This window comes from Arachis ipaensis, chromosome B02 (genome assembly GCF_000816755.2).
Source record: "Arachis ipaensis cultivar K30076 chromosome B02, Araip1.1, whole genome shotgun sequence".
In the NCBI taxonomy this organism is placed as follows: Eukaryota; Viridiplantae; Streptophyta; class Magnoliopsida; order Fabales; family Fabaceae; genus Arachis; species Arachis ipaensis.
The window spans coordinates 90,527,185-90,541,247 of record NC_029786.2 but is presented as its reverse complement, the minus strand read 5'-3'; the positions used below and the strand labels follow the sequence as shown (position 1 = coordinate 90,541,247).

The window sequence follows — 14,063 nt, the reverse complement described above, 5'->3', positions numbered from 1 at the left end:
AGCAAAGGTTCCATTACATAATTACTTAGCCCTTGGAAAGAAGAAGGGCTCACCAAAATGACTAAGATCTACTGAGGGGCAGGTGGAATGGAACCTGGAATGACTCCTGTATCTGAAAAACATGGGAATATAATAGGATGAGTTTTGCAACTCAGTGAGCAAACATTACATCTATAACCCACACGAAACAATAGAGAGTTTACCTTGAAAATTATATTTCCTTTCAAAGATGAGAAATTTATATTAATTAATTATGCAAACAAATAGATAAGTAGTTAAGCGGATGAACTGAAATGGGAGTTTTCATTTCAGAAGTCAAATCAAATCAAATATTACACACCTAGGGCGGCTCCACCTCTAAGGGTAGCCTTTTCCTCTAGTGTGCCCGTACGGTATAACAGATCCAACGTGTGGCCTACACGTTGGGCTAGCAACGCCCCTGCTAGCTGAGGTCTGAGTTAGATGCATCTAAATTAACGTCATAACCGTCGTTAACTACGGTTTTCTAGTCAGAGTCTGCCAAACCAATCCAAACCAAATCATTTATAACAAATCTCTAATAATTATAACATATTACTAAATTTCCATAGTAAATAAAATATATATATAAGAATGCATACTAAAATTTAATTAAAATTTAATAAAGTCAAATAAGAAAACATGTATGTTTTACAAAATATATAAATATCGTCTCGTGTGTATTTTTATAAAATTGTAAGTTTCACAAATCAATATTTATTTCAAAAATTCAAAAATCACAATAATAAAATATTTTCAAATTCCAAAATTAATGATTCAACAAAAATATTGATAATAATATATTTAAAAACAATTATAGATATAATATCCACTCACAACTTGATTTCAAAGAACCGGAAGCAACTCTGAGCGCGCCAACGAGCTACCAAATGATGTCCAATAACCCTACAACTCTAAAAATATGACAATAATGATGTTTGTGAGCTACTAACATTGTCAATTAACATAATCTTACTCATCTTGACCAAAAGCCCCAAATTTCCTAATCCTAATAACCCTAATTCGGATTTATACATACCCATAAATATAGAGATGAAAAAAGTTAGGAATATGGCTAATTATTGAGTCAAAGAGTTACCTTAAAGCCTCAATAAAAATTGGAACTCAAAGGTTGAATACCTTCCTCACTAATCAAGTTGAAACTCCATGATTTAGGGTTGTGATAAATGAAATTTGAATGAATAAAATAGAGAAGAGAAGGAGAAGGAAGTAAAATGAAAGAAGTGGTTTTAATGATAGTGTATGATTTTAAGAAGAAGATGTGAGAAGATGGAAAGGAAGAAGAAATGAAATTGAAAAGAAAGGGAAGGGTTTCGGGAGAAATAACTGGGGTTGGGGAGGGGGGTGAGTCACGTGACTTACTCCCTCTTCCTTTTTTTTTTTTTGCTCTCTCTCTCTTCGGTTATAACATTCTTTCTCCCCTAAGAAATTCAGTCCCCGAATTTCGAACTTATATACGGTGATAAGTGTGATAATTACCTTCTGACTCAAACAAATACGGATATTTATCGCGCATAGCGTCCTCCACTTCCCAAGTTGCTTCTTCTATCGAATGATTCTTCCAAACCACTTTCATAGATGCTATCTCTTTAGAACGTAGTTTCTTTACTTGGCGATTAACTATAGCCACTGGTTCCTCTTCAAATGATAAATCCTCCTTTAGCTCTATGGCTTGTGGTGCAAGCACATGAGATGGGTCGGAAAGGTATTTACGCATCATTGATACATGAAAAACTGGATGAATCATAGACAACTCAGACAGTAGTGCCAAGCGATAAGCAACTGCACCTATTCTGTCCAAAATCTCAAATGGACCAATGTAACGAGGATTAAGCTTGCCTCTTTTCCCAAACCTCATCACTCCTTTCATAGGCGACACTCGAAAAAATACCTGATCACCCACTGAAAACTCTAAGTTACGCTTTCTGTTATCAACATAAGCCTTCTGCCTACTCTGAGCTGCTAATAAACGTTCTCTTATTATACGAACCTTCTCAACTGCATCTTGTACCAAATTTGGCCCCAAAAGCTTAACCTCACCAACTTCAAACCACCCAATAGGTGACCTGCATCTTCTCCCATAAAGAGCCTCAAATGGTGCCATTTGAATGCTGGCTTGATAACTATTATTATAAGAGAATTCGATTAAAGGTAGGTAACTGTCCCAATTTTCACCAAAATCTAGAACACAACACCTTAACATGTCTTCCAATGTCTGGATCGTCCTCTCTGATTGCCCATCAGTTTGAGGGTGAAAAGCTGTGCTAAGATCTAGACGAGTTCCTAACACTTTTTGAAAAGATTTCCAAAAATGAGAGGTAAACTGGGGCCTGCGATCTGAAATAATGGACTCTGGAATTCCATGTAGTTTAACTATCTCATCAACATAAAGTTGAGCATACCGAGCTACACTGAAAGTTGTTTTCACCGGAAGAAAGTGAGCTGACTTTGTCATTCTATCCACAATTACCCAAACTGAATCAAAACCTTTAAAACTATGAGGTAAACCTGTTACAAAATCCATCGTAATCCTTTCCCACTTCTATTTAGGTATCTTAATTTGTTGCAATAACCCAGCAGGTCTTTGATGTTCAGCTTTAACCTGTTGGCAGGCTAAGCAATGAGAAACAAAAACTCCTATGTCTTTCTTCATGCCTTCCCACCAAAATAATTGTTTCAAATCTTGATACATTTTATTGGAGCCTGGATGAACGGTATACTTAGAATTGTGAGCCTCCTCCAAAATAGCTTTCTTCAAGTCGTGGTTATCTGGCACACATAAGCGTTGACCACAACGCAAAACATCTTGATCAATAGAAAAGTTTGAGTTCCTCCCATTGCGAACATCTTCTATAAGCTTCCTTAGTTTTGGGTCATCACGTTGTGCAGCCTTGATCTGCTCTATTAGGGAAGATTGGGCTCGAACATGTGCTAAGAAAACTCCTGATTCTCCAAGGTCAAATTGAATTCCACCGGCCTCCAATTGATGGACTTCTTCAATAATTGGCCTCCTTGCAAGAGTGATATGGGCTAAGCTACCCATAGATTTTCTACTGAGGGCATCTGCTACAACATTTGCCTTTCCAGGATGATACAAAATAGTACAATCGTAATCTTTTAGCAACTCCATCCATCTCCGTTGCCTCACCATAAAGGTAGTGTCTCCAAATCTTTAAAGAAAAAACGACTGCTGCCATCTCCAGGTCATGAATTGGATAATTCTGCTCATGCTTCTTGAGTTGTCACGAGGCATAGGCAATAACGCGGCCATGCTGCATCAATACACAACCAAGTCCTATCCGAGATGCATCACAAAAGACTGAAAATCCCCTAGACCCAGAAGGTAAAACAAGAATTGGTGCTGAGGTTAGACAAGCCTTAAGTGCCTGAAAACTTTCCTCACAAGCTTCTGACTATTGAAACTTCACATTCTTATAAGTTAACTTGGTTAATGGTGCTGAAATTCTCGAGAAGTCCTTGATGAATCGCCGATAGTAGCCGGCCAACCCTAGAAAGCTACGAATTTCTGTCACTGTAGTAGGCCTTGGCCACTTCTGAACGGCTCCAACCTTCTTTGGATCCACCATGATTCCATCTTTTGATACCATATGCCACAAAAATGTCACTTGATCAAGTCAAAACTCACATTTAGAAAACTTAGCATAAAGCTTGTGATCCCTTAAAGTTTGTAACACAATCCTCAAATGATACTCATGCTCCGTATCACTTTTCGAATACACCAAGATATCATCGATGAAAATGATAACAAATCAATCTAAGAAAGGTTTGAAGACTCGATTCATTAAGTTCATGAAAGCTGCAGGTGCATTCGTCAGACCAAAGGACATTACTAAGAACTCATAGTGCCCATAACGAGTACAAAAAGCAGTTTTTGGAATGTCTTCCTCTTTTACCTTCAATTGATGGTACCCTGAACGCAAGTCAATTTTTGAGAAACAGGTAGCTCCTTGAAGTTGATCAAACAAATCATCAATCCTTGGCAATGAATACTTGTTGCGAACAGTTATCTTATTGAGTTGACGATAATCCACACATAGTCGCATCGTTCCATCTTTCTTATTTACGAATAGAACAGGAGCTCCCCACGGAGAAGTGCTAGGACGAATGAATCCTTTCTTTAGCATATCTTTCAATTGAACTTTTAATTCTCGTAACTCAGTTGGAGCCATACGATAGGGAGGAATGGACACAGGTTGGACTCCCGGAGCTAAATCTATGGAAAACTCAACTTCACGGTCAGGCGGCATCCCCAGTAGCTCATCAGGGAACACGTCAAGGAATTCTCTAACAATAGGAACCTGATCAAGACTAGGCACTTCGGCATCAACATCTCTAACAACTGCCAGAAATCCTTGATTTCCCTTATCCATCAATTGCATAGCACTCATAGATGAGATGATGCTAGCTAAAATGGGACAATCATCACCCTTAAAAACAAAAGGTGAGATACTCGGTATGTCAAACTTCACAGTTTTGGAGTAACAGCCCACATCAGCATGACAAGCTGCTAACCAATCCATGCCTAGGATGACATCAATATCTTCCATTGGTTCTAAAAGGATCAAATCAGCTAAAGTTTCAACCGTATTAATTCTAACAACACAAGACCGAAACACGACTCGAACCACCATGGAGACTCCAAGTGGAGTGCCAACATGAAATGGGTGGGATAACAGTTCATGTTGTTTATCGAAACGAGATGCAAGATGTGGAGATACATATGAATAATGAAAACCCATATCAAATAACATCCGAGCATCTAAAGAACAAACTTGTAAAGTACCTGCTACAACAGCATTAGAAGCTTGAGCATCTTGACGTGTTAAAGCATACACACGCGTCTGACCTCTTCCTCTTTGGCTCCCTCCTCTGTTATAAGTCTGACCCCTGCCACCAGCTCCTCTGCCACTAGGACCAAAAGAATTTCTAATAGACATGGCTGAAGATGATGGCATTGGTGTTGTAGGACGTGCAATACCTGGAGCAAAGCCTCCTCTAGGATTTGGACAATCCCTCCTAAGATGACCAGATTGACCACAACCAAAACATGCACCAGTAGCCTTGAAACATATACCGGAATGGTAGATCCCACACTGTTGGCAGTAAGATTTAGTTGGTCTTGTCTGATTAGAACCATGTCTGCTAGATTGAGGGGTGCCCCCAACAAAAGGTCTTGGACTCGAAACACTCATAGGAACAGATCCAGAAGAAGAAACCCCACCGAAAGATGTTTGAGGACGAGCTCGATAACCCGAATAACCTTGCTGATTAGTCTGAGCATGATGAGACTAAAATCCTCCTGAACTAGCTCCACCAGAAAATTGTCCCTTCATCTTAAGCTTCTTACCAACATCCTTAAAAGCATTTCTCTCCGCTATCCCAGCTTCAATTCCATAGGCAGAGTTTAGGACATCTTTAAAAGACATGCGTCTGACCTCAGGCATAAGAGTAGTGAACATAGGTTTTGCGAATCCAAGAACAAAACGACGAACTTTCATCTCTTCTGAATTCACCAAGTACGGAGCACTCTTAGAAAGTTTAGTAAACTCCTTAGCATACTCAGTCACTGTCATATTCTCTTGCCTTAATCTTTCAAAGGCAATTGCATCTTCTGCTTGCTTGTTAGCTGGATAAAATCAAACGAGAAAATCTTCAATGAACTCTTCCTAAGAAGGAGGAGGAAGTCCAGCAGCTTCTTTGCTCTCAAGAAGAGATTCATACCAATATCTTGCTGAACCACGCAAGTTGTAGGATACTAACTCAACAGCCCATTCCTTGGTGCACTTGAGAGCTCGAATAGCTTTCTTTGCATCCTCTAGATATTGTTGTGGATCTTCATCTAATGAATCTCCATTGAAAGTGGACGAATTCAACTTTAAATACTTTTCAATTGGCGACTCTTGATCCCCAAACAATTGATGAACTCTATGAGGCTGAGGATTTGGCATACTAGGAATTTCTGCTCCGCCCCTATTTTGATTTGTTAGGACCTGTAATACCGCATAAAGGGTTTGATTCATTCCCCTTAATTTAGCCGCTAAGTCCGGTTGAGCCTCTCTTACTGCGGGGTTCTCTCCTTCGCGCCTATCAGCTATCCTTTGGCTCCTTGGCCTTTGTCGAAGCGCTCCAAGTGGCGGAGAAACTGCCCTATTGGATTCAGCAGTATCAAGAGCATTAACAGCTCCACCACGTCTTTTCTTAGGTGGCATCTTTCACCTATTGAGTAAATAAGCGATTGGATTACCAACTAAATACGTATATGGTGTTCAAAGATAATAGGACAGACAGAAAGAATTTTCAGACCAAAAGATTGAGGACAACTTCCTATAGGCCTCTAGTAACATCACACTTTGTGAAAATGGGCCAGCTTCCATTTGCACAATTGTGATCTTACTAAAGAACACTTGCTCCATATTACACAGGAAAACTTAAAGCTCTGATACCGCTTTGTCATGACCCGAACCAAGCCATGACTGGCGCTCAAGGGACAAGTCCCTCAGCAAGCCAAACGACCAAATTTTCAGAAAAACGGACAGAATCTCCTCTGTTTCTATGACCTTACCAACATAAATATTAACTCCCTGTATCAATAATAAACATCCATTTCCAAAGACAACAACAGCAGCATATTCCAACTATATCCACAACCACATATATCCAAAATACGCATCATATATATATATCAAGTTGATAACTAGAGTATATAGTTAAGTCCATAAGTCTTATATAACTAACTTATAATTACTATCTAAACAGTTCAAGATTCAAAATAACATAACCCACATGAGGATCCTGCCTGTGACATATGGAGCATTGACATAATCTAAATTTTGAGCAAAGGTTCCATTACATAATTACTTAGCCCTTGAAAAGAAGAAGGGCTCACCAAAATGACTAAGATCTACTGAGGGGCAGGTGGAATGGAACCTGGAATGACTCTTGTATCTGAAAAACATGGGAATATAATAGGGTGAGTTTTGCAACTCAGTGAGCAAACATTACATCTATAACTAACAAACCCCATTTGTAGGGTTTATCTTGTATTGATTTTTGGGGATTTTATCACCTTTTACCCATATTTATTCAAGAAATAGCATGGTTTTGTATATTCTCCTTTAATTGTGCTTGAATGTGAAAACATGCTTTTTAGGACTCAATTAATAATTAGAAGTTGCTAATTGATTTAGATACCACTAAAGCTAGTCTTTCCCTTGGGAGTTGGCTAGGACTTGTGGAATCAAGTACCATGGTAAAATCCTTTCATTTTCTCTTTTGTATATATTGGTAGAATTAGCTTAATTTCATGTTTTGTTTAGTTAGTTGAGTATGTTTGGTAGTTTAAGTATGTTAAATAAGGTTTTATGGTATTTTGGTAGCTGTTTGGAGGTTTAGAATGCTTGGATTGGTGCAAAAACATAGAAAAAAAAAATTTTTGAAAAACAGAGCACCATCCACGCGTATGCGCACCATGCGCGTACGCGTGCATCAAGTGTTTTCGACCATCCACGCGCGTGCGCCATGTACGCGTACGCGTGGATTGCAAAATTTCATTCCTCCATACATTGACCCGAGAGTTATGCCTCAGCTGCGCTAGCACTGTGCCTTTCGCACAAACCAACTCGCGCGTACGCGCACATGACGCGTACGCGTCACTCTCGAAATAAGCCATTGATGCCGACGCACCATGTACGCGTATGCGTCGCATCCATTGCACCACCATCCGTGCGCGCGCGCCATGCGTGCGTACGCGCCGATGACCTTCCTTCAACACATTTCTTTTCTTCTCCTCTTTCTATTTCTTTCCTTCCCCTTTCTTCTTCCCTTCTTCTACCCCTCATCCAACACTTCCAAACACCATCGATAACCATTTATTTTAGTTGGTTGTTAGTTAGTTAGTTAGTTAATTAGTTAGTTGGTTAGTTGATTAGCTAGTTTTAGTTTAGTTTTCATTTTATTTTCTCTCTTTTCATTATAAGTGTTGGAGTATTGACTTTGTTTACTATACATTGCTATATCCCTTATTGCCTAAATGCTATTTTAGCATGAATGTTTTTAGATAATCTTTGTTGGATTCTATGATTGAGGTTATATTTTGTTACTTGGTTTTGAGTTCTTCATGCTTACCTTTTGAAAAATACCAAGTGATGAGAATTGTCTTCGACCTTATAACTCTTTTGAATTGCATGTTGTAGCTAGCCACCATGTGATTTGGATCCTTTTCCCTCGATTAGGAAACCTCTTGATGGATGATGTTGTGCATTTACCTTAATGCATTGTGTTCATGATTATATCCATCCATATGTTTGACTTGAATGCTTTCATGCTTCTCTAATGCTTGTCTTACCTTACAAGCTTACTTAAAGCATCTCAAGCACACTAGAATGAGTACAGTGCATGCTTCTTTTGTGACATAGCTCTTTATACAAATGTGTGTTCTAAACCGCGTAATTTAGAATTCACACACCTAATATTTCTTAATGTCACACTAATTCACTCACCTCATTCTAGTGATTCACCTCATTCCAACAATGTATGCTTCCTTGCTTTTATATCTTCTCATCTTATGGTGTTATATTTTTGTTTTTCATAACGAATGCACCACAAGCAACCATGGAAGCGGAAGAAAGAACACATAGCAATCCGGAGAGTCGCCGTACCCCCTTGCTCATCTTTGAGTGCACCGAGGACGGTGCAAACTTTTAAGTGTGGGGAGGTCGTCCGACCCGAACGGATGACGCTAATGTTGTGTATTCTTTTGTGAGGAACAATATCATTTGTCGCTTTGGCGCCCCAAGAGCAATATCTTATAATCACTTATTTTTCCTTCTTGTGTGCATTATTCTCTTTCTATGAGTGTAATCTTTGATTTGTTTGATTCTCTATGTCCATTATTTTGTGTATTCATGCATTTATATGATTGAGGCCATCATTTCATTTAGCTCACTTACCCAAATAGCCTTACCTTCTATCTTCCTTTGTTAGCCAAATTTGAGCCTACGCTTAACCCACTTATTCTTATTTTAGCACATTACAAGCCTTAAAGCGAAAAACAATAATTGTCCCTTAATTTGGATCTTTGATTAGCTTAGGCTAGTGTGTGTGAGTATCATTCAAGTGTGGGAACCTTGGGACATTGGGTGAATAAAAGGGTATTTTGTATTGTTATTGAAAATATTGGGAATTGGGTACATACTCATGTATTGATCAAATGTAAAACCTTATGCATTGATGCTCTTGTATATAGAAAGAAAAAAAATGAGAAAAACAAAAGAAAAAAGAAAAGAAAAATAATATGGAAAAGAAAAAAAGAAATAGAAAAAAAAAAGAAGAAAAAAATAATAGAAAGGGGACAAAATGTCCCAAGGCAAGGTCCAATAAAATCAATGCATAAGTGTTGAGAAATGAAAAAGAAAATGCATGAGTATGTGAAAAAGTGAAGAATGGGTAGCTAGATTAGAACTTAATTGTATAGGATGTCATAGGTTAGGTGGGAAGTCTAAGCTTATCAAAGATTCAAACTTCAAGCTCACTTGACCATATATGCATCCTACCTTGACCCTAACCCCATTACAACCTATGAAAAGACCTCATGATATATGTATGCATGCATGAAATATTTGTTGATTGTTAGAAGAAAAACAAATCTTATAAAGCATGAGTAAGGGGTTTGTTACTTGTGACAAACAAATTTTTGTATGAAAGGATTATTGTTGGTTTAGAAGCTATACTTTACAACGAGATTTCAATTGTAAATTTCTATACCATCAAAAATCCAATCGTCAATAACCCACACGAGACAATAGAGAGTTTACCTTGAAAATTATATTTCCTTTCAAAGATGAGAAATTTATATTAATTAATTATGCAAACAAATAGATAAGTAGTTAAGCGGATGAACTGAAATGGGTGTTCTCATTCCAGAAGTCAAATCAAATCAAATATTACACACCTAGGGCGGCTCCACCTCTAAGGGTAGCCCTTTCCTCTAGTGTGCCCATACGGTATAACAGATCCAACGTGTGGCCTACACGTTGGGCTAACAATACCCCTGCTAGCTGAGGTCTAAGTTAGATGCATCTAAGTTAACGTCATAACCGTCGTTAACTACGGTTTTCTAGTCAGAGTTTTCCAAACCAATCCAAACCAAATCATTTATAACAAATCTCTAATAATTATAACATATTACTAAATTTTTATAGTAAATAAAAAAAATATATATATATATATATATATATATATAAGAATGCATACTAAAATTTAATTAAAATTTAATAAAGTCAAATAAGAAAACATGTATGTTTTACAAAATATATAATATTGTCTTGCGTGTATTTTTATAAAATTGTAAGTCTCACAAATCAATATTTATTTCAAAAATTCAAAAATCACAATAATAAAATATTTTCAAATTCCAAAATTAATGATTCAACAAAAATATTGATAATAATATATTTAAAAACAATTATAGATATAATATCCACTCACAACTTGATGTCAAAGAACCGGAAGCAACTCTGAGCGCGCCAACAAGCTACCAAATGATGTCCAATAACTCTACAACTCTAAAATTATGACAATAATGATATTTGTGAGCTACTAACATTGTCAATTAACATAATCTTACTCATCTTGACTAAAAGCTCCAAATTTCCTAATCCTAATAGTCCTAATTCGGATTTATACATACCCATAAATATAGAGATGACAAAAGTTAGGGATATGGCTAATTATTGAGTCAAAGAGTTATCTTGAAGTCTCAATAAAAATTGGAACTCAAAGGTTGAATACCTTCCTCACTAATCAAGTTGAAACTTCATGATTTAGGGTTGTGATAAATGAAATTTGAATGAATAAAATAGAGAAGAGAAGGAGAAGGAAGTAAAATGAAAGAAGTGGGTTTAATGATAGTGTATGATTTTAAGAAGAAGATGTGAGAAGATGGAGAAATGAAATTGAAAAGAGAGGGAAGGGTTTCGGGAGAAATAATTGGGGTTGGGGAGGGGGGTGAGTCACGTGACTCACTAAGTCCCTCTTCCTTTTTCTTTTTTTTTTTCTCTCTCTCTCTTCGGTTATAACAAATTCAAATTTAAACTTTAAATAAACTAAAAATTAAACCAAAATTATTTAGTGATGTCACCAGAAAAAATTAAAATTAATAAATATGTTAACAAAATGTTAGTGTAGTTGGTGAGATAACGAAAAAAGAAAAAAAAACGGACGCAGCATCAAGAAAGAAAAAGAAGAAGAAGAACGGTCTTTCATATTAGAGCGCAAAGAGTTATGTTGGAGATTTTGAGCGCGTGTACATGCTTTTTTAATGAGAGTGGTTTTTGTTGGTGTTAGATCTACTTGGTTGAACTTGAATAACAATAAAACTTGGATGTGTAGCATATCTGTAATAATAAAAATAATAATAATAATAATAATAATAATAATAATAATAATAATAATAATAATACATACATACATACATACATACATACATACATACATACATACATACATACATACATACACAATGCATACATATAATATTAAAGGCAATTTACGTAAATGAAATAAATGGAGGAAAACTTTACCTAGATACAATAATTGAGAAGTGTTTACTTGCGTGTCCTATTACTACTTTATATAATTCATGGAACTCCTTCCACGCATGTTTTAGGATTAACACATAAACCTACCACGGTTTATGAAGAAAGCAGTATACACATAAACCGTGATACTCCTTTCACAGTTTATGAATAGGAGTCATGCAAACATAAACTGTGATACCCCTTCTACGGTTTATGAAGAATAAAAATTCTATATATACTCGGTGAAAATCAATTGTGATGAAGAGGATCATTTTCACAATGGCAAGTGAGGATGAGAGTTTCCTAGTGCTAGTGCATTGCTCTGGAAAAATTAATAGAAGCAAGAAATACGGTGTGAAGTTCACTAATGGAGAACCCTTGAGTGTTTTTATTATTTTATCAAATACTTTGTCAGATCTAAAGAACAGCATATTGCAGAAGTTTGGGGTATTTAGGAGCAAGTGGTTGAAGAAGTTATTTTATAAGATTCCTATCGCAGTTGTATCAACCGGTGTGAAGTTTGATACGTTTGTGATAGCGGCCGATGAAGATATTCGGGTTCTGTTTCATTGTCGTAGGAATTTTCCAAAGGTCAGAATACACGAGTTGTATGCGAAGTTAGAGGTCTGTAACGATAGTTCTGGGGCATCAGCCCCGGTTCCTGACTCGACAGCCATGGGCGGTGTCTCTAGTTCGATGGCTGCGGCTGCACTAACTGTTCCGTATGTTGCATCTCCTTCCTTTGCTGATTTAGACCATACAGAGGCAGTTGGTTTTGTACCATTCGAGAACCGTGGTGTCCTGCAACAGAATATGATGAGATGGATCATAGTCCTGACATTATTCCTGATGTTCTAGGGTTGGGGGGACCTGATCGAGTTGAGAATGCAATGCGAGACGATGACTCAAACCAGGAGCCTGTTGATATAATTGGGGACAACGATGATGATACAGGTGCCTATCCACGTACACAGTATAACCATTCAAGTTCCGGCACACAGCAGTACCCTCCGCACTTCTCCACTCTAAACTTGGAGGCTATGGGGCAACAGTCAAACGGAGATGCTGTCGTTGGGGGTTCTTCTACAAAAATTTCAGATTGGGCAATCATTCTAGAATAACTTATAATCAGTGATTGTTCAGGACGCCACCTCTCAATGAATGTGCTAAGTAGAGCCTCATCAACCCAGAACCAGTTGCCTAGCCAAGTGATACAAACCCGCAGTCTCCAAATATGGTATAATCCGTTCATACAAAGGCATATTCTGTTGTCTTCGAATGCAAAAAATACACCTAGTGGGTTGCAATATGTGGAAGACAACATTATTTCGACACTCATAAAATTTAAAAAATACAGGGTTCATTAATGAAAAAATTAATTCGACACATGAAATTTAAACAAATTATGGTTTATTAACAAAAAAATTAATTTGACACTTATCAAATTATTAAAATAAAATGGTTCACTAATGAAGAAATTAATTCGTAAAAAATCAAATTTAAAAAAAATATGGCCCTTTAACAAAAAATTAATTCGACACATCAAATTATAAAAAAATATGCTTCACTCACGAAAATATTAATTCGCAAAAAATCAAATTTCAAAAAAATTTGGTTCTTTAGCGAAAAATTAATTCGACACATATCAAATTTTAAAAATATGGCTCACTAACAAAAAATTAATTCACAAAAAATCAATTTTCAACAAAATTTGGTTCTTTAGCGAAAAAATCAATTCTATACGTACTAAATTTTACATAAATACAGTTGATTAACGAAAAGGATAATTTGATACTAATCCAAAATTTAACATACAAATTCATAAATTACTTATGAATTACACAAATCACACGTAACATTCTAACACATAAGTTAACAAAAAAAATTAACTCTTTCTTACGGATGAAATTTTAACATATTCAATACTAACTTATTGGTCGATATTTCCAGCCACGTGCGCAACGCCGTTCAATTGGTACATGCGAATTTGGTTTTCCATGACTCCATCATGCCAGAGTCTTGATGCCCCCGGATTTTCCTCCACTACTCTCACCACCAAAAATTCTAACTCTCCAACAATATAATCCGTCTCTTAATTTTGTGAATTATATATATATAACTACTTATAAATTGTAGAAGGGATACCACAGTTTATGCCCATAATATATTCTTCATAAATCGTAAGAGAAGTACCACGATTTATGTTTATAATACTTCTTTCATAAATTATTGATTATTGAAACATACCACAGTTTATGTGTTAATCTTAAAATATGAAAGGAGTTCTACTAATTATATAAAATAATAATAGGACAAACAAATAACTAATTCTTAATTGTTATATTTGAGTAAATTTTTTTTCATTTATTTTATATAAGTAAATTATCCTAATATTAATGTGTTATAGAGGCAGCATCGCATTCCCAA

At 36.4% G+C, this 14,063-nt stretch overlaps 1 long non-coding RNA gene across 1 annotated transcript; it reads right to left on the bottom strand.

Moving 5' to 3' along the window:
* Positions 1–1,072, bottom strand: LOC110268972. Its single transcript, XR_002357775.1, has 2 exons — positions 856–1,072; positions 1–112 (listed from the first exon to the last, which is right to left on the bottom strand). It is a non-coding gene; the product is annotated as an uncharacterized LOC110268972 (long non-coding RNA).